At 44.7% G+C, this 19,005-nt stretch overlaps 1 protein-coding gene across 2 annotated transcripts in view; it reads left to right on the forward strand.

Annotated features, from left to right (window-relative positions):
- LOC139228246 (copine-8-like) overlaps nucleotides 1-19,005 on the forward strand; it is a 781,549-nt gene that overhangs the window by 397,601 nt on the left and 364,943 nt on the right. The window lies entirely within an intron of this gene.

Genomic DNA, 19,005 nt, shown 5'->3' on the forward strand with positions numbered 1-19,005 from the left:
GAACGCTTCCAGGTATTCTGCAGCAGCACGAAAAACAATTCACAGCAAGACAAATGATGGGTGTTTCCTTGATAACACATAACCAGTGAATGAAAAATGCACAGCAAGTACAGTGTAACAAAAAGATCACTTCTCAAAATGATGGAATCAATTATTAAGGATGTCATAGCAGCGCATTTGGAAAGAGGTGACATGATAGGTCCAAGTCAGCATGGATTTGTGAAAGGAAAATCATGCTTGACAAATTTTCTGGAATTTTTTGAGGATTTCCAATAGAATGGACAAGGGTGAACCAGTTGATGTGGTGTATTTGGACTTTCAGAAGGCTTTCGACAAGGTCCCACACAAGAGATTAATGTGCAAAGTTAAAGCACATGGGATTGGGAGAAGTGTGCTGACGTGGATTGAGAACTGGTTGTCAGACAGGAAGCAAAGAGTAGGAGTAAATGGGTACTTTTCAGAATGGCAGGCAGTGACTAGTAGGGTACCAAAAGGTTCTGTGCTGGGGCCCCAGCTGTTTACATTGTACATTAATGATTTAGACGAGGGGATTAAATGTAGTATCTCCAAATTTGCGGATGACACTAAGTTGGGTGGCAGTGTGACCTGCGAGGAGGATGCTATGAGGTTGCAGAGTGACTTGGATAGGTTAGGTGAGTGGGCAAATGCATGGCAGATGAAGTATAATGTGGATAAATGTGAGGTTATCCACTTTGGTGGTAAAACAGAGAGACAGACTATTATCTGAATGGTGACAGATTAGGAAAAGTGGAGGTGCAACGAGACCTGGGTGTCATGGTACATCAGTCATTGAAGGTTGGCATGCATGTACAGCAGGCGATTAAGAAAGCAAATAGCATGTTGGCCTTCATAGCGAGGGGATTTGAGTACAGGGGCAGGGAGGTGTTACTACAGTTGTACAGGGCCTTGGTGAGGCCACACCTGGAGTATTGTGTACAGTTTTGGTCTCCTAACTTGAGGAAGGACATTCTTGCTATTGAGGGAGTGCAGCGAAGGTTCACCAGACTGATTCCCGGGATGGCAGGACTGACCTATCAAGAAAGACTGGATCAACTGGGCTTGTATTCACTGGAGCTCAGAAGAATGAGAGGGGATCTCATAGAAACGTTTAAAATTCTGATGGGTTTAGACAGGTTAGATGCAGGAAGAATGTTCCCAATGTTGGGGAAGTCCAGAACCAGGGGTCACAGTCTAAGGATAAGGGTTAAGCCATTTAGGACCGAGATGAGGAGAAACCTCTTCACCCAGAGAGTGGTGAACCTGTGGAATTCTCTACCACAGAAAGTTGTTGAGGCCAATTCCCTAAATATATTCAAAAAGAAGTTAGATGTCGTCCTTACTACTAGGGGGATCAAGGGGTATGGCAAGAAAGCAGGAATGAGGTACTGAAATTGCATGTTCAGCCATGAACTCATTGAATGGTGGTGCAGGCTCGAAGGGCCGAATGGCCTACTCCTACACCTATTTTCCATGTTTCTATGTTTCTCCCTGTTTCTGTGGTGCTGTGAAACAGACTGATACTAGTTTCAAGCAGCAAAACATTATACAATCTAATTTCTAGGACTTAATTGGTGATTCACTTTGCGAATCCCTCATTTAAAAAATTGTGACATATATTTTCTAGGATAATTTTATAAAGCAAACAGGAAACTCTTATTGGCCAAAGTAGCCCAATTTTCCATTGCAGGTGCAGCTTGGGGCATTTTGGACAGAAGGCACGAGCAGTGTGCTGTGTTGGGACTAACACCTTAGTGCCTGAGCTGCTTCTTGGGCCATACTTGCATTTTGAAGCAATCTACCAGGTGTGAATGGGTGTATGTGAAAATGCAGTGTTGATGCAGGAAGGAAAAAAAGAGGTCTAGGCCTTTCTTGAGGACAGCAGCCACCTTAAAGAGGCAAGCAAAATGGAAGCTCCACAGAAGACAAATTGATATTTATGGTTGTGAAGGTGTTTAAGAGTATATGGAATAGTGAATTATACATTTGTTACTGATGAATAATTGAGTGTTGCAATCCCTTTTAGCCAGCCAGAAACATTTATTTAAAAGTGTTATCGCTGTGAATGTCTGCATCCAGGTTAAACCTGCCAATCAGACTTGGAGGAAAAAGGGCAACACAGTGGTGATGAGCAGTAGGTGGAGGAGCAGGGAAAGCATGTGTGATTGTGAAGAATGACAGTGCAGGTATAGAAAAGGGTGTTGGTTTGACTGTGAGGATTCTCCTTATATTCACGATGGGATGGAAGGATGAGTTTTGCTCCATGATGGAGAAACAACCTTTAGTGGCCCAGGATAGGACCTGGTGAATTTCTTCTTCAGCTGCTGAAGGGGCTTATTTTTCTCTCTTCTGTCTCCAATAAACCTGTGAGGTATTGGAATTCCTGCCTATTCGATCTGGGCAGGGTTCTTGGTTTAAGCTGCAGTGTGACTTTGAAATGAAATCAAATCAGAGATTCTAATATTTGAAGGCATTTTGTTTTGAAAAGAGGGTGAACAGTAGTGTGCAGATGTCTCTTTAGATATTCTTGTGAAGAATGAGCCACTCATCAAATCCGTTATATTTATTCAGATGCTTCCAGCATGCATTAACACAGAGTATATTACAATCTCTGTTTTGCTTGTGAGCTCATCATGGGTTATCTGGCAAAAGTCTATTCTTGGGACGGCAGTGCTGAATTAATTGGCAGCCTACTGACCAGCCCCTGGACAGGATAGGGGTCATAAGTAGAGCCACCTGACTCCTTGATATGATATGATATATGATAAAAGAAAGTGAGAAATGCATGGACTAGGTTAGTCCAATTAGTTTTGGGAAGGGATGCTGGCCTTGTGAGGGAGAACCCATTCATCTTCAGTTCAAGGGTGGTCAGAACCAAAAAGCTGACCACAGAAAAGTTGTTGGCCCACTAACGTAAGATAATGTGGCGTGGTTTTATTATTATTCACAAAGTTTGAAGCTAAATGAAGTAAATGAGTTTTGTTTTGACAGTCACTCTGTACATTTTCTTGCCTTCTGTAAAACAATGGAGTTTAACAATTGATAGCTGGCCGCCTCTCATTCAATGTTTTCAGTCTGCCTACTGAAAGACTGGAGAAACGCATATGTCCATAATCCAGTCTCGGGGGTCTTATTGTGACACCCCTGCGTTACACTATGTATGATTAGATATTGGGCACACTTCTGAACATAAGACGTGGGGATCATTTACAACAATGACCATCACTGAACAGGAGAGAATATCAAAGGCACACTCAAAATTCTTAAGAAAGCCATATTGCAGAGGTAGTGGTACTCCATTGAAAATTGCCTCTATTACTAAGTGTACAAGGCTCGCAGCATCCAGCAACAAGTTTTGAACCAGCAACATCATTTGTTAATCAATACACTGAAGACCAAGTCTTTCTTGACAATACCAGTCCATCATTTTAAGCCTGAAAGCACTGAAGCAGCAATTCAGGAAGCAATAATATTTATCTAAAGCAATGAGCTGATTCAACTTTGGAGCACAAAGTGGATGTTTGATGGGTAAATATCCTGCTTGGTGGATTCTGATGCATCAGCTGCATTTCTTTGTATGCTAAGGGTTATCCATCATTTTTCTTATCCTGCGGTTTTTATTATTCATTCTCGGGATGTGGATGTCACTGGCAAGGCCAGCATTTATTGCCCCTCCCTAGTTGCCCTTGAGAAGGTGGTGGTGAGCCGCCGCCTTGAACCGTTGCAGTCCGTGTGGGGAAGGTACTTGTATTTTTCTTGAGAGTAGCTACTTTCAGATGTTTTGCTCCATTATCTTAGACCTTAGTTAATGGTCATTGAAGAAAAGCCCATTAACTAACAGCTTTCAAAGATTTAATTATGTTTGGATTGGAGGCTTCTAAGCGCTCAACCTGGTGTCTTAATTTTTTTCCATGGCTGATGTAAGTTCAAGATAATGTCTGAAATCTGTGGGCCAGTGAGCCCGGGTGTACGCCCACCAGAAACTTTGGGGTAATTAAATCTGGTAACTTTTTTCATTTTTTTTTCTTCTGTTTACACCTCTCAATTATTATGATGCACTCATATGGTATTTTTCTGTGAAAGTAGAGCAAAAAGTATAACTTCCATGTCATAGCTCTCACTTGCTGCCTCCCTCCCTTTATTCCCTTCTCTACTTTCCCTCTCCTTCATTCCCTCCTCCCTCCCCTCTCTTCCCTCCCCTCTCTTCCCTTCATGCCCTCCCCTTCATTCCCTGCCTTCTCTTCCCTCCCTTCTCTTCCCTTTCCTCCTCTCCCTCCCTCCCTCCCACCGAAGGCCAAGGTAACATTTCCAACTTCTCTAAACTCAGGCCTCTTGTCCCAGACATATGGGCTCAGCCTATGGGAAAGGATGGGTATAAACTTTTGCAGGCATTTCTAACGATTAAATTGCTACAATTTTATAAATAACTTCAGTGAAGAAAGTAAATGGTAGCCAATAGAATTATGAAGAAAATATTTGAGAAGTTTGACTCATTTTGTGATGGTTTTGGGTCCAGAATTCTACGTTTGAAAACATTTTTGTGCTTGCTGGTTGCTGATTGAAAGCTATTCGACTTGTCCAGTGAGTGAAACTGGTATTTGATAGCTTCCCATTTAGTTAAAGGGTTATTTGAGCCAATCAGCCTGGTTAACTTAACAGATAGTGGCTATTCCAGTTGATCATTTTTGTTTTGGTCTACTAACTTTTTCAAGGTGTGATGCTTTTAAAGACTAGTACTGTTTTATAAGACTGGAAGGGCGAAATGGTTTTAGCCGTTCTAGCCAATATCAAGCACAGCGTATATAAGAGTAATGGATCGTTCATTCTCCAGATTGCTTTAGAATGATGGGATGTGATAGCTACTTCAAAATATGTTGCTGTAGTACAAGATCTATTAACACTTAGTACTTAAACAAATTAGTTATTTTATCTATCCAGTAGAATGCTGGAAACATTATGCATTTGAGCTATATAAGCACAGCTGTTCCAATTCAGCTACAACACTGGCATCTATCCGATAATGTGGAAAATTGCCCAGGTATGTCGTGTCCACAGACAGCAGGACAAATTCAACCCATTTACCACCTTATCAGCCTGTTCCCAATCACCATCAAAATGTTGGAACGAATTGTCACAGTGCTATCAAGTGGCGTTTCCCAAGAACCTGCTCCCTGATGCTCAGTTTGCATTCTGCCAGGACCACTTGGCTTCAGACCTCAATTACATCCTTGGTCCAAACATGGACATGAACTAAATTCCAGAGGTTAGGTAACAGTCACTGCCTTTGACAACAAGTCAGAATTTTAACCAATTAGGGAATTAAGGATTTTGGGGAGCGGGCGGGTAAGTGGAGCTGAGTCCACGGCCAGATCAGCCATGATCTTGTTGAATGGCGGAGCAGGCTCGAGGGGCTAGATGGCCTACTCCTGTTCCTAATTCTTATGTTCTTATGTTTTTTATGTTCAACTGAGTGTAGCATCAAGGAGCTTTGGTAAAACTGAAGTCAATGGGGATAAGGGGGAAAACATTCCAGCAGCTGGAATCAAATTGGAACTCCCTCCCTAACGGCAATGCAGGAGCATCTTCACCACATGGATTGCAGTGGTTCAAGAAGAAGGCCCACCATCACCTTTTCAAGGCCAACTAGGAATGGGCAATTAATGCTGGCCACATCAGTGACGCCCACATCCTGAGAATGATTTTTTTTTCCATGGCATCTGAAAAAATGCACAAATAGCTTAAAAGGGATGGTTGCATTGGCAATGTAACAACTTGATCTATTCATGATATATTTTTCAATATGCTCTGCAAACTAAAAGGGCTGATTTTTAACTTTAATTGGTAGTTAAAAAGCATCTGATAACGGAGCAGCTGCCCATTGTACACCTCACCCAATTTACCATTCCATTGAAGTCAGGCCGTGTTTATAATGGACAGCCAATCCGCCACACCCGTTTATTGCCACTAACAACAGTCAAGTTTAGCCCATAATATTTTACATAGTGCAATGTGAAGATAATACTAAAGGAGCACCCCTTTAATCAGGCCATTTGGAGTTTTCTAGAATTCTAAGTTAGATCTCCAGAAATGTTTGAGTTTGAATTCTGGAGGAAAAAAAAAGCAGACAGTGGACAAGACAAATGAGAGGTGTCCACCTCCTTGACCAGACATCTCCGGTCTATTCTCTCCTCCCTGGCTGCTATTGAATTAAATAGATCAGATACATAAGGGTTGCCAGCCTGCCTGGGAGTACCCATGATAGGACCAGCCAATATTAATTTCCGAGCCTCATTTACATCCCGCTGGCCAGCTGCCCACCCAAAGTAAGTGTAACTAGGCAACTGTCCAGCTACCCGCCCAAAGTAAGTGTAACTAGGCAACTGTACAGCTAGGCCCAAAGTAAGTGTAACTAGGCAACTGTCCAACTACCTGCCCAAAGTAAGTGTAACTAGGCAACTGTCCAGCTAGGCCCAAAGTAAGTGTAACTAGGCAACTGTCCAACTACCTGCCCAAAGTAAGTGTAACTAGGCAACTGTCCAGCTAGGCCCAAAGTAAGTGTAACTAGGAAACTGTCCAGCTACCTGCCCAAAGTAAGTGTAACTAGGAAACTGTCCAGCTAGGCCCAAAGTAAGTGTAACTAGGCAACTGTCCAACTACCTGCCCAAAGTAAGTGTAACTAGGCAACTGTCCAGCTAGGCCCAAAGTAAGTGTAACTAGGCAACTGTCCAACTACCTGCCCAAAGTAAGTGTAACTAGGCAACTGTCCAGCTAGGCCCAAAGTAAGTGTAACTAGGCAACTGTCCAACTACCTGCCCAAAGTAAGTGTAACTAGGAAACTGTCCAGCTAGGCCCAAAGTAGGTGTAACTAGGCAACTGTCCAACTACCTGCCCAAAGTAAGTGTAACTAGGCAACTGTCCAGCTAGGCCCAAAGTAAGTGTAACTAGGCAACTGTCCAACTACCTGCCCAAAGTAAGTGTAACTAGGCAACTGTCCAGCTAGGCCCAAAGTAAGTGTAACTAGGCAACTGTCCAACTACCTGCCCAAAGTAAGTGTAACTAGGCAACTGTCCAGCTACCTGCCCAAAGTAAGTGTAACTAGGCAACTGTCCAGCTAGGCCCAAAGTAAGTGTAACTAGGCAACTGTCCAACTACCTGCCCAAAGTAAGTGTAACTAGGCAACTGTCCAGCTAGGCCCAAAGTAAGTGTAACTAGGCAACTGTCCAACTACCTGCCCAAAGTAAGTGTAACTAGGCAACTGTCCAGCTAGGCCCAAAGTAAATGTAACTAGGCAACTGTCCAGCTACCTGCCCAAAGTAAGTGTAACTAGGCAACTGTCCAGCTAGGCCCAAAGTGAGTGTAAAGTTGCAACTGTCCAGCTACCGGCAGGTGAAGATTGGGTGGCCCGGAGGCTACCTGTCAGCAGTCGGTTAATTCACAAAGTGGAGCTTGCGAAGAAGGGAGCCTGCAGCAGCAGATGCCCAGTTTTTCCTTGTGTGCCCAGAGGAGTATTCTTCCTTCTCCTGGCCCCCACAAAGGTATGTTTAGAACTCTGACAGGGTTCAGAACTCTGTTAAAATGCCTTTGGGGATCATCGGACCCCAGTCAGGCTAGCACCTCAGCCACCAGCAAAAGGAGTGGAGTTAAATCTGCTACGGGGTGAGAATGGAGCGACACAGAGAGATGCTGGATTTTAGCTCCTGCTCTGCCGATTTCTGTTTAAAATGTCCCATATAATCAGAGATGCTTCGATGTTCCCTTGCCAGAAAAATAAATGCATGCATAAATAGTCACTAGAGTGCCGTGGAAACATGACCAGTCAGGGCAACAGAAAGTATGAATAATAAATAAACATGAAATGCTTGCGACTTTCTTACAGTATTTGTTATCAGAATCCAACAGAATAATAGGAAATGCCTTTACGATTCCATCATCATCATAGGCAGTCCCTCAGAATCGAGCACTCTCTGTGTCGCTCCATTCTCACCCCATATCAGATTTAACTCCACTGCTTTTGCTGGTGGCTGAGGTGCTAGCCTGACTGGGGTCCATCGATCCCCAAAGGTATTTTAACAGAGTTCTGAACCCTGTCAGGGTTCTAAGCATACCATTGTGGGGGCCAGGAGAAGGAAGAATACTCCTCTGGGCCCACAAGGAAAAACTGGCCATCTGCTGCCGCAGGCTCCCTTCTTCGCAAGCTCCTCTCTGTGAATTAACCGACTGCCGACACTTGCTTCCACTCTTAAAATGAGTTCTTTGGTGGCTGAACAGTCCAATACGAGAACCACAGACTCTGTCACAGGTGGGACAGATAGTCGTTGAGGGAAGGGGTGGGTGGGATTGGTTTGCCGCACGCTCTTTCTTAATAATGACATATTATAGTCCAGGGCATTACTGGAAGTATGGGAACATAGTGTAGAGGAGTTAAAAATAAAAAGGTTGTCCACATTGGTATAAAATTAGATTTAAAAAAAATTTAAACCACTCCAATTTAGAACTATGGAAATTGATAGAGGTATTACCCAGAGAGCATCAGTTATTATTGATAGAATGTGGAATCGTGGGTAAATAAAATTGGACGATAATATTCATTATTAAGAAAGAATTATAGTCAGAAAGTGTGCAATTCTTTCACCTTGGCATGCCTGCTATCGTGGGCAAGGGCTGGGCAGCTGTTCTTCCCCACATTTAGCAAAAGCTCAGCAAGGAGTGGGTTTTAAAAAAAAAAGCAAAGAAAGAAGTGGTTCCCAAATGGTCTGAAAATAGAATATACACATACATCACTACTAGGAAACAGATGCAGTCTGTGGGGGCCTGCTTGACTGACAATAGGCTTTCACTTCACTAATTCTGATAGGAAATTGTTGATCCATAAGACTCTGGAGGAGCCGTGATGTGACATTTTGTGGCTTTATTATAATTTTTTTAAATATCGTGTGTGCGTTCACATCCCAGGAATGAAAACAAATAATATGTTATTATGATTAAAAGGATGAATGGATACACATAGCCCTTCTCTTGTAAATTCCAATCTACCATTGTTCAAATGGTGATCAATATTCCTAACTGCCAAACAGCTTTCTGTCCTTTAAAAAAAATCCATACATGCCCAATTAATTCAGTGGGTCAATTCACTGCATTGATTCCAAGTCATACTCCTAAAGGTCTTGGGTTTGAGGTCTATGCCATGCTGAGTTTTTTGATGCATTTGACTAGAGAGAGGAAAATCATCTAGAGTTACCTGTGCTGATCATTATTCAGTGCCTGCTGTTGGACATGTGGATAAAGGAAACACAACACAGAAACTAGCCATTTGGCCCAGCTTCTTCATGCTGGTGTTTATACTCCACACGATGAAGGGCAGGATTGGACTTTGAATTGGAGGCAGTTGTTGAAATCTACACCTACACTGACGTTTACGTTCACAGTTGAAGAATGAGCAATTGGCGAGGTACCAGCACCCACAGAATGGTATTCGAGAAGAACTCGGTTCCTTCAAGAGAGGAGAGCAAAAGGAGAAAATGTCTTCCAATGATTTGTTTTGATAGCAACTGAATTTCCTTAAATAATTGAGATCAACTGTAGTGAAAGGAGTCAGATGATGTATAATAGCAAAAATGTTCTACAAAGATTGGCGTATTGACTGGCTTAATCAGTATTTGGAGGAGAGCATTTAATTACAAATAAATATCTGGAAGTGATCTGCAGTGTAGTATTTACTAAGTTAACCAGGAGCATTTAGTATTTAAAAAAAGACAAATCATCAACTTTTGATTTCTAGCAGTATAGCTAAAAATTTATTTAGAGGACACACCTCTTAAAATAATTTTTATGGGCTAGAAATTAATGTGGTTTGTGCCACATGTTGGCACCACAATATGGCGCTAAAACGTCATTGACCGCTGTAATTACAGCTGATGCTGGTTCCAGTGCCGCACGCCATATTGGTGGCGCTGCCAGTAACCTCAGTCGCCAGGAAGCTTGCCATGATGGAGATCGTGACGTCAGTGAGTGTGCAATGCTCACTGGATGCTCAATCTCCCAGGGTGCAGCAGGGAGGGATTCAAATTCCTGGGGCATTGGAACCGGTTCTGAGGGAGGTGGGACCAGTACAAACTGGACGGTCTGCGCCTGGGCAGGACCGGAACAAGTGTTCTAGGGGGAGTGTTTGCTAGTGCTGTTGGGGAGGAATTAAACTAATATGGCAGGGAGATGGGAACCAATACAGGGAGACAGAGGGAAACAAAAAGGAGACAAAAACAAAAGACAGAAAGGAGATGAGGAAAAGTGGAGGACAGAGAAACCCAAAACAAAAAACAAAAAGGGCCACTGTACAGAAAAATTCTAAAGGACAAAGGGTGTTAAAAAAACAAGCCTGAAGGCTTTGTGTCTTAATGCAAGGAGTATCCGTAATAAGGTGGATGAATTAACTGTGCAAATAGATGTTAACAAATATGATCTGATTGGGATTACGGAGACGTGGCTCCAGGATGATCAGGGCTGGGAACTCAACATCCAGGGGTATTCAACATTCAGGAAGAATAGAATAAAAGGAAAAGGAGGTGGGGGAGCATTGCTGGTTAAAGAGGAGATTAATGCAATAGTTAGAATGGACATTAGCTTGGATGATGTGGAATCTATATGGGTAGAGCTGCAGAACACCAAAGGGCAAAAAACGTTAGTGGGAGTTGTGTACAGACCTCCAAACAGTAGTAGTGATGTTGGGGAGGGCATCAAACAGGAAATTAGGGGTGCATGCATAAGGGTGCAGCAGTTATAATGGGTGACTTTAATATGCACATAGATTGGGCTAACCAAACTGGAAGCAATACGGTGGAGGAGGATTTCCTGGAGTGCATAAGGGATGGTTTTCTAGACCAATATGTCGAGGAACCAACTAGGGAAGAGGCCATCTTAGACTGGGTGTTGTGTAATGAGAGAGGATTAATTAGCAATCCCATTGTGCGAGGCCCCTTGGGGAAGAGTGACCATAATATGGTGGAATTCTGCATTAGGATGGAGAATGAAACAGTAAATTCAGAGACCAAGGTCCAGAACTTAAAGAAGGGTAACTTTGAAGGTATGAGGCGTGAATTGGCTAGGATAGATTGGCGAATGATACTTAAGGGGTTGACTGTGGATGGGCAATGGCAGACATTTAGAGACCGCATGGATGAACTACAACAATTGTACATCCCTGTCTGTCGTAAAAATAAAAAAGGGAAGGTGGCTCAACCGTGGCAATCAAGGGAAATCAGAGATAGTATTAAAGCCAAGGAAGTGGCATACAAATTGGCCAGAAATAGCAGTGAACCCGGAGACTGGGAGAAAATTAGAACTCAGCAGAGGAGGACAAAGGGTTTGATTAGGGCAGGGAAAATGGAGTACGAGAAGAAGCTTGCAGGGAACATTAAGACGGATTGCAAAATAGATATGTAAAGAGAAAAAGGTTAGTAAAAACAAATGTAGGTCCCCTGCAGTCAGAATCAGGGGAAGTCATAACGGGGAACAAAGAAATGGCGGACCAATTAAACAAGTACTTTGGTTTGGTATTACTAAGGAGGACATTAACAAACTTTCGGATATAAGAGGGGTCAGAGGGTCTAGTAAGGAGGAGGAACTGAGCGGCAGTTGGCGAGAGGTGGGAGCAGCGTCGGAGTGGCCTATAAAGGCCCAGCGGGAGCTCGAGGGTCAGCGGCAGTTGGCGAGAGGTGGGAGCAGCGTCAGAGCGGCCTATAAAGGCCCAGCAGGAGCTCGAGCGTCAGCGGCAGTTGGCGAGAGGTGGGAGCAGCGTCGGAACGGCCTATAAAGGCCCAGCGTGAGCTCGAGGGTCAGCGGCAGTTGGCGAGAGGTGGGAGCAGCGTCGGAGCGGCCTATAAAGGCGTACTTGTGCAGCTACAGGGAGAGAAAGCAAAATAGAAGTAGAAAGGAATCAAAAGGTGACGTCACAGCCAATGGGGTAAGTGATTGGCTGGTGATTGGTGAGTAGCTTTTCTTTTTGTTTTTTATATCAGTAAGTAAACTGTAACATTGTTTACCAATTTAAGGGTATCTTAGGGTTAAGGCATGGCAGGAGAGATCGGTCACGTGATATGCTCCTCCTGTGCCATGTGGGAACTCAGTGACACTTCTGGTGTCCCTGACGACTACGTGTGTGAGAAGTGTGTCCGCCTTGAGCTCCTGACGGTCCGAGTTACGGAATTGGAGCTGAGGGTGGATTCACTCTGGAGCATCCACAATGCTGAGAATGACGTGAGTATCACGTGAAGTGAGTTGGTCTTACCGCAGGAGAAGGGTCCACAGCCAGATAGGGAATGGAAGACCAGCAGGAAGAGCAGTGCAAGGAAGGTAGTGCAGGGGTCCCCTGTGGTCATCCCCCTGCAAAACAGATACACCGTTTTGAGTACTGTTGGGGGGGAGGGCAGCAGCAGACAAGTTCATGGCACCGTGGCTGGCACTGCTGCACAGGAGGGCAAGAAAAAGAGTGGGAGCGCGATAGTGATAGGGGATTCAATTGTGATGGGAATAGATAGGCGTTTCTGCGGCCGCAACCGAGACTCCAGGATGGTATGTTGCCTCCCTGGTGCAAGGGTCAAGGATGTCTCGGAGCGGGTGCAGGACATTCTGAAATGGGAGGGAGAACAGCCAGTTGTCGTGGTGCACATTGGTACCAACGACATAGGTAAAAAAAGGGATGAGGTCCTACGAAACGAATTTAAGGAGCTAGGAGCTAAATTAAAAAGTAGGACCTCAAAAGTAGGAATCTCGGGATTGCTACCAGTGCCACGTGCTAGTCAGAGTAGGAATTGCAGGATAGCGCAGATGAATGCGTGGCTTGAGCAGTGATGCAGCAGGGAGGGATTCAAATTCCTGGGGCATTGGAACCGGTTCTGGGGGAGGTGGGACCAGTACAAACCGGACGGTCTGCACCTGGGCAGGACCGGAACCAATGTCCTAGGGGGGAGTGTTTGCTCGTGCTGTTGGGGAGGAGTTAAACTAATATGGCAGGGGGATGGGAACCAATGCAGGGAGACAGAGGGAGACAAAAGGGAGGCAGAGGCAGGAGACGGAGGGGAAATAGGGGGGGGGCGGTGGGGGGCGGAGAGGCCCAGGGCGGGAAACAGGAAGGGCCACTGTGCGGCAGAATTCTAAAAGGAAAAAGGGTGTTAAAAAAACAAGCCTGAAGGCTTTGTGTCTCAATGCAAGGAGTATCCGCAATAAGGTGAATGAATTAACTGTGCAAATAGATGTTAACAAATATGATGTGATTGGGATTACGGAGACGTGGCTCCAGGTTGATCAGGGCTGGGAACTCAACATCCAGGGGTATTCAACATTCAGGAAGGATAGAATAAAAGGAAAAGGAGGTGGGGTAGCATTGCTGGTTAAAGAGGAGATTAATGCAATAGTTAGGAAAGACATTAGCTTGGATGATCTGGAATCTATATGGGTAGAGCTGCAGAACACCAAAGGGCAAAAAACGTTAGTGGGAGTTGTGTACAGACCTCCAAACAGTAGTAGTGATGTTGGGGAGGCCATCAAACAGGAAATTAGGGGTGCATGCAATAAAGGTGCAGCAGTTATAATGGGTGACTTTAATATGCACATCAATTGGGCTCGCCAAACTGGAAGCAATACGGTGGAGGAGGATTTCCTGGAGTGCATAAGAGATGGTTTTCTAGACCAATATGTCGAGGAACCAACTAGGGGGGAGGCCATCTTAGACTGGGTGTTGTGTAATGAGAGAGGACTAATTAGCAATCTCATTGTGCGAGGCCCCTTGGGGAAGAGTGACCATAATATGGTGGAATTCTGCATTAGGATGGAGAATGATACAGTTAATTCCGAGACCATGGTCCAGAACTTAAAGAAGGGTAACTTTGAAGGTATGAGACGTGAATTGGCTGGGATTGATTGGCGAATGATACTTGAGGAGTTGACTGTGGATGGGCAATGGCAGACATTTAGAGACCGCATGGATGAACTACAACAATTGTACATTCCTGTCTGGCGTAAAAATAAAAAAGGGAAGGTGGCTCAACCGTGGCTATCTAGGGAAATCAGGGATAGTATTAAAGCCAAGGAAGTGGCATACAAATTGGCCAGAAATAGCAGTGAACCTGGGGACTGGGAGAAATTTAGAACTCAGCAGAGGAGGACAAAGGGTTTGATTAGGGCAGGGAAAATGGAGTACGAGAAGAAGCTTGCAGGGAATATTAAGGCGGATTGCAAAAGTTTCTATAGGTATTTAAAGAGAAAAAGGTTAGTAAAGACAAACGTAGGTCCCCTGCAGTCAGAATCAGGGGAAGTCATAACGGGGAACAAAGAAATGGCAGACCAATTGAACAAGTACTTTGGTTCAGTATTCACTAAGGAGGACACAAACAACCTTCCGGATATAAAAGTGGTCAGAGGGTCGAGTAGGGAGGAGGAACTGAGGGAAATCTTTATTAGTCGGGAAATTGTGTTGGGGAAATTGATGGGATTGCAGGTCGATAAATCCCCAGGGCCTGATGGACTGCATCCCAGAGTACTTAAGGAGGTGGCCTTGGAAATAGCGGATGCATTGACAGTCATTTTCCAACATTCCATTGACTCTGGATCAGTTCCTATCGATTGGAGGGTAGCCAATGTAACCCCACTTTTTAGAAAAGGAGGGAGAGAGAAAACAGGGAATGAAAGACCGGTCAGCCTGACCTCAGTAGTGGGTAAAGTGATGGAATCAATTATTAAGGATGTCATAGCAGCACATTTGGAAAATGGTGACATGATAGGTCCAAGTCAGCATGGATTTGTAATGGGGAAATCATGTTTGACAAATCTTCTGGAATTTTTTGAGGATGTTTCCAGTAAAGTGGACAAAGGAGAACCAGTTGATGTGGTATATTTGGACTTTCAGAAGGCTTTTGACAAGGTCCCACACAAGAGATTAATGTGCAAAGTTAAAGCACATGGGATTGGGGGTAGTGTGCTGACGTGGATTGAGAACTGGTTGTCAGACAGGAAGCAAAGAGTAGGAGTAAATGGGTACTTTTCAGAATGGCAGGCAGTGACTAGTGGGGTACCGCAAGGTTCTGTGCTGGGGCCCCAGCTGTTTACATTGTACATTAATGATTTAGACGAGGGGATTAAATGCAGTATCTCCAAATTTGCGCATGACACTAAGTTGGGTGGCAGTGTGAGCTGCGAGGAGGATGCTATGAGGCTGCAGAGTGACTTGGATAGGTTAGGTGAGTGGGCAAATGCATGGCAGATGAAGTATAATGTGAATAAATGTGAGGTTATCCACTTTGGTGGTAAAAACAGAGAGACAGACTATTATCTGAATGGTGACAGATTAGGAAAAGGGAAGGTGCAACGAGACCTGGGTGTCATGGTACATCAGTCATTGAAGGTTGGCATGCAGGTACAGCAGGCAGTTAAGAAAGCAAATGGCATGTTGGCCTTCATAGCGAGGGGATTTGAGTACAGGGGCAGGGAGGTGTTGCTACAGTTGTACAGGGCCTTGGTGAGGCCACACCTGGAGTATTGTGTACAATTTTGGTCTCCTAACTTGAGGAAGGACATTCTTGCTATTGAGGGAGTGCAGCGAAGATTCACCAGACTGATTCCCGGGATGGTGGGACTGACCTATCAAGAAAGACTGGATCAACTGGGCTTGTATTCACTGGAGTTCAGAAGAATGAGAGGGGACCTCATAGAAACGTTTAAAATCCTGACGGGTTTAGACAGGTTAGATGCAGGAAGAATGTTCCCAATGTTAGGGAAGTCCAGAACCAAGGGTCACAGTCTAAGGATAAGGGGTAAGCCATTTAGGACCGAGATGAGGAGAGACTTCTTCACCCAGAGAGTGGTGAACCTGTGGAATTCTCTGCCACAGAAAGTGGTTGGGGCCAATTCACTAAATATATTCAAAAGGGAGTTAGATGAAGTCCTTACTACTCGGGGGATCAAGGGGTATGGCGAGAAAGCAGGAAGCGGGTACTGAATTTTCATGTTCAGCCATGAACTCATTGAATGGCGGTGCAGGCTAGAAGGGCTGAATGGCCTGCTCCTGCACCTATTTTTCTATGTTTCTATGTTTCTAAATCCTTAATAGTCGGGAAATTGTGTTGGGGAAATTAATGGGATTGAAGGCCGATAAATCCCCAGGGCCTGATGGATTGCATCCCAGAGTACTTAAGGAGGTGGCCTTGGAAATAGCGGATGCATTGACAGTCATTTTCCAACATTCCATTGACTCTGGATCAGTTCCTATCGAGTGGAGGGTAACCAATGTAACTCCACTTTTTAAAAAAGGAGGGAGAGAGAAAACAGGGAATTATAGACTGGTCAGCCTGACATCGGTAGTGGATAAGATGATGGAATCAATTATTAAGGATGTCATAGCAGCGCATTTGGAAAGAGGTGACATGATAGGTCCAAGTCAGCATGGATTTGTGAAAGGGAAATCATGCTTGACAAATCTTCTAGAATTTTTGGAGAATGTTTCCAGTAGAGTGGACAAGGGAGAACCAGTTGATGTGGTATATTTGGACTTTCAGAAGGCTTTCAACAAGGTCCCACACAAGAGATTAATGTGCAAAGTTAAAGCACATGGGATTGGGGGTAGTGTGCTGACATGGATTGAGAATTGGTTGTCAGACAGGAAGCAAAGAGTAGGAGTAAATGGGTACTTTTCAGAATGGCAGGCGGTGACTTGTGGGGTACCGCAAGGTTCTGTGCTGGGGCCCCAGCTGTTTACACTGTACATTAATGATTTAGACGAGGGGATTAAATGTAGTATCTCCAAATTTGCAGATGACACTAAGTTAGGTGGCAGTGTGAGCTGCGAGGAGGATGCTATGAGGCTGCAGAGTGACTTGGATAGGTTAGGTGAGTGGGCAAATGCATGGCAGATGAAGTATAATGTGGATAAATGTGAGGTTATCCACTTTGGTGATAAAAAGAGAGACAGACTATTATCTGAATGGTGACAGATTAGGAAAAGTGGAGGTGCAACGAGACCTGGGTGTCATGGTACATCAGTCATTGAAGGTTGGCATGCAGGTACAGCAGGCGGTTAAGAAAGCAAATGGCATGTTGGCCTTCATAGCGAGGGGATTTGAGTACAAGGGCAGGGAGGTGTTGCTACAGTTGTACAGGGCCTTTGTGAGGCCACACCTGGAGTATTGTGTACAGTTTTGGTTTCCTAACCTGAGGAAGGACATTCTTGCTATTGAAGGAGTGCAGCGAAGGTTCACCAGACTGATTCCCGGGATGGCGGGACTGACCTATCAAGAAAGACTGGATCAACTGGTCTTGTATTCACTGGAGTTCAGAAGAATGAGAGGGGACCTCATAGAAACTTTTAAAATTCTGATGGGTTTAGACAGATTAGATGCAGGAAGAATGTTCCCAATGTTGGGGAAGTCCAGAATCAGGGGTCACAGTCTAAGGATAAGGGGTAAGCCATTTAGGACCGAGATGAGGAGGAACTTCTTCACCCAGAGACTGGTGAACCTGTGGAATTCTCTACCACAGAAAGTTGTTGAGGCCAATTCACTAAATATATTCAAAAAGGAGTTAGATGTAGTCCTTACTACTGAGGGGATCAAGGGGTATGGTGAGAAAGCAGGAATGGGGTACTGAAGTTGCATGTTCAGCCATGAACTCATTGAATGGCGATGCAGGCTAGAAAGGCCAAATGGCCTACTCCTGCACCTATTTTATATGTTTCTATGTTTCTAAAAGTAGCTCAAAGAGGAATATTGTATGAAGATGCCAACTAAGCCAAGGTTACTTACTGGCTGGAGAAAGCAACAACAGATTCAGGAGGCATGCAGTAGCAGGAAGCCAGCTCCAGTGACGCTATTTAAACAGATCCTCACCAATCGCTCACATCTGTCAGGGTTTTGCAGTGTGAATGGCTGTGTGCTAGTTCCTGCTACTGGAAGAGCTTTCTTCAGTGATTTCAAGGTTCTTTGGTATCAGGGAGTGTTCTGGCAAGTGCAAAACTCCCTCATTATTTTTGAAAGGCTTCAATATACTACACTTGCTAAAAATCACTCATTCTCTTATTGTGAAGTTGGTGTTCGACCACAGACGGCAAATCCTCCATGTCAATGCCCGTTATCCTATCAGCAGCGACGATGCCTTCATCCTGCGCCAGACTGGTGTGCCAGCATTCTTCCAGCCACCACATCAAGCTCGAGGGTGGCTGCTCGGAGACGAGCTATCGCTCTCCATCTGGCTCACGACTCCCCTCCACAATCCCAACACTCGTGCCCAGCACTCATTTAATGAGAGCCATGCTGCCACCAGGAACATCATTGAGCAGACCATCGGCTTATTGAAGCAACGGTTCTGCTGCCTTTAGCACTCGGGAGGAGCCCTTCAATACTTGCCAGAGCTGGTGTCACATTTTGTGACGGTCCGCTGCATGCCCCACACCTTGGCCATCATGAAGGCTTGTGGGACCCCTCAGGAGGAGGACAAGACAGAGGAGGATGAGGAGGGAGGAGGTAGCAAGACAATTGGCCTACTAGACAGGCTGTCCGTGACCGGTTCGTCAGACGGCGATTCGAATGAATGAAACCCCAGATCCCCGTAGCTCACCACATCCCCATCCCTATCACACCATCCCTGTCTCGCATCGCATCACAGCGTCCTCCTGGGCTCAAAGGTGAAATGATTGAGACCACAAAATATTCCAAACACCATTAATAAATGTATCTATAAATATATCACACACATTACATGAATTCTAACAACCAGTGAACCTTGTGCCTGCCATAGTTGAATAACTGTCTTTGTGTTCAAGGTGTGAGATATGGGTGTGGCTAGGTAGAGATTGTGGGTGGGTGAGTGATGGGGGGTGCATTGAGCAGTGTGTGAAACTTGTGGTACAGATGGTGGTATGTAGCATTTGTTGAAACCTTCACTCACCCTGACCACCCGTGTGAGGTAATTAAAGTTCCTCCTGCACTGGGCGTGGGACCTGGAGAGCAC

Source organism: Pristiophorus japonicus, chromosome 17 (genome assembly GCF_044704955.1).
Source record: "Pristiophorus japonicus isolate sPriJap1 chromosome 17, sPriJap1.hap1, whole genome shotgun sequence".
Classification (NCBI taxonomy): domain Eukaryota; kingdom Metazoa; phylum Chordata; class Chondrichthyes; family Pristiophoridae; genus Pristiophorus; species Pristiophorus japonicus.